Source organism: Berghia stephanieae, chromosome 11, assembly GCF_034508935.2.
Source record: "Berghia stephanieae isolate SIO BIC M18660-M18661 chromosome 11, UCSD_Bste_1.3, whole genome shotgun sequence".
NCBI lineage: Eukaryota > Metazoa > Mollusca > Gastropoda > Nudibranchia > Aeolidiidae > Berghia > Berghia stephanieae.
In genome coordinates this window covers 1,785,779-1,788,278 of record NC_088370.1, presented here as the reverse complement: position 1 = coordinate 1,788,278, position 2,500 = coordinate 1,785,779, and the positions used below count along the sequence as shown (strand labels likewise).

The 2,500-nt window shown below is 37.9% G+C and overlaps 1 protein-coding gene across 2 annotated transcripts in view; it reads right to left on the bottom strand.

Annotated features, from left to right (window-relative positions):
• LOC144956602 (transmembrane and coiled-coil domains protein 2-like) overlaps positions 1 to 2,500 on the bottom strand; it is a 432,530-nt gene that overhangs the window by 253,992 nt on the left and 176,038 nt on the right. The window lies entirely within an intron of this gene.

Here is a 2,500-nt window from a genome sequence, read left to right as displayed (position 1 = left end):
ATATATATATATATATTGATGGTATGCGTTTTGAAAAAATACCCACAACATCCGCCCGTTGGTTCAAACGTACAGACACACAAAACTATGTTTAACATTGAAAGTTTTTTTATATAATTTATTGAGAAGTAGTCACCAAAATGATTGGCTATCTAAAAACAATATCAAAGAGTTGAGTGACGTCAATACATTCGTTCCTTATATTTAAATTGAACATTTATATAGCGCAATATCCACTAATTGTGTTCAAAGCGCTTTACAAGGGGTACCTGGCCAACAGCAACATTTAACATGTAGGACGGGACATGCGCCTGTTAGGCGATGTTACATTTTTTTTCCGGACAAAGACAACGCCGTAAACGGCCAGGTACTCTTTTTTACACCTGAGTACGGTGAGAGAATGTGAGTAAAGAATCTTCTCCAAGGACTCAAATATGCGCCGAACGAGGCTCGAACCCAGGGCCTTCCGATCCGAAAGCGAGTGTCATACCACTAGACCACATAGCCGCACATTCTTATATTTCTATATCCTACACCATAATGATAATATATTTAAAAACACACATTTAATATTTATTGTGTACAGAACTCGGACTTCATTCACGTATAGATAATGACAAATAAATCCAACATTATCCTACTGAAAGGCCCGTGTTACTTTACCTTTTGAGTCCAACCACATAAATGGCCAGTTATCGATAGCCCCCCTCCCCCCCCCCCCCCCTTCCCCTGACTGTCTAAGCCGTGGCTTTATTAAGAAAACACGGGCGTCAGATTAGCCAGTTCGCTGCCGATTTTACATTGTCAGTCGTATTATATTGATATATTATTATTTTACCTGACATTCAAAGTTGTGTAAAACTGTCTGTAAATGATACAATACAATACAGTCTATATGAGATTATGTCATTATAAACTATTGTATAACGCATATTAAATGATAATTCCTATATCAGCCTTTAGTAAGATAAGATAAGATTTAAAAAATATGGTGTTTTTTTTCTTTCTCCATAGTATCTACTATGTAGAAAAAAAAAAAACCCACCATATTTTAAAAAATTTGGCCAGAAAACTTGTCCTTCAAATTATATCGACAGATTTAAACGACCCGATCTTGGCAAAAAAAAAAAAAAAAAAAAGAAAAGAAATTCTCAATCCTGGGACGTCGCGATGTCTTCCTTGGAGTCCCAGGTTTGAGAGTATAATTTACCAAAATGATGGTTATTCAACAATCAATCGATATTTGAATGACGAGTTTTCTGGCCAAATTTTTGTTTAAAAAGTTTTTTTTTTCTCCAGAGTACGAAATAACTGGACGGTTTCAAGTGTCTTCTTTGTCACGAATGCTTTGGGATTTTGAATACTCTTCAACAGCCGTAGCGTCACTTCCTTCCTAATGACGCATGGTAACTTAGTAACTGGCTCTAAACTATCGGAACAATGCGGACGCCCGTATGAAATATTTCTCCGGCGAGCATAAAAGCGTATCCAGAGGGGAAAATCATAAATTTGATCATGTTTTGATTTTTACACATTCTGATCACAAGACATATGAAAAGTTCTAGCCAGCATGAAGAATAAAAAGTAATGATTTTCTTTGTTTAGAACCAAGATGGCCGCTGTTGCCGTGGGGCGTGACATCAGACTACTGAATCCAATTCAGATAGGACAAAATAATTTGATTAACACAGAATGAAATGATTTGAAAAACGTGTGTGTGAAACAGTGTTAGGAAAAGCAGAAATAATATTACAAGAATAATAAATTTATATTCATTACTGCCAAAATATGAAACGGATTAAAATGTCAAGCCAAAAATTCTAAAAATATCAAAGGTATTTAAAATGCACTTGCTGGGGAATTAATTGATAAAACCCCGGCTGGGAGAGAGAGAGAGAGAGAGAGAGAGAGAGAGAGAGAGAGAGAGAGAGAGAGTGTGTGTGTGTGTGTGTAAGAGAGAGAGAGAGGGAGAGAGTGTGTGTGTGAGAGAGAGAAAGAGAGAGAGAAGGAGAGAGAGAGAAATAGAAAGAGAGAGAGAGAAAGGAGAGAGAGAGAGAGAGAAAGAGAAAGAGAGAGAGAAGGAGAGAGAGAGACAGAGAGAGAGAGAGAGAGAGACAGAGAGAAAGAGAGAGAGGAAGAGAAAGAGAGAGAGAGAAGGAGAGAGAGAGACGGAGAGAGAGAGAAAGAGAGAGAAAGAGAGATAAAGGGAGAGAGAGAGAGAGAGAGGGGGGGGGGGGGGGGAGAATATCGACGAGAAGTCACACTAGCCGTTACGCTCCCTGTATTTCTCATCATCGTTTCCTTTGTCTTCTCTGATTATTTATTCCATATTCCGCCTCTAGGCCACTGGAACATAATACCTTTTTCACACGATGGGTCACAATTCTTGTTTATTTCGCCATAGCCTCATTTTAACGAGAAAATAAAACAAACCCTTTTATGGCACAGAAACTTTTTATTTTTTTGATAAGGTCGGCTCATGATTTTCTTCTCCTCCTCC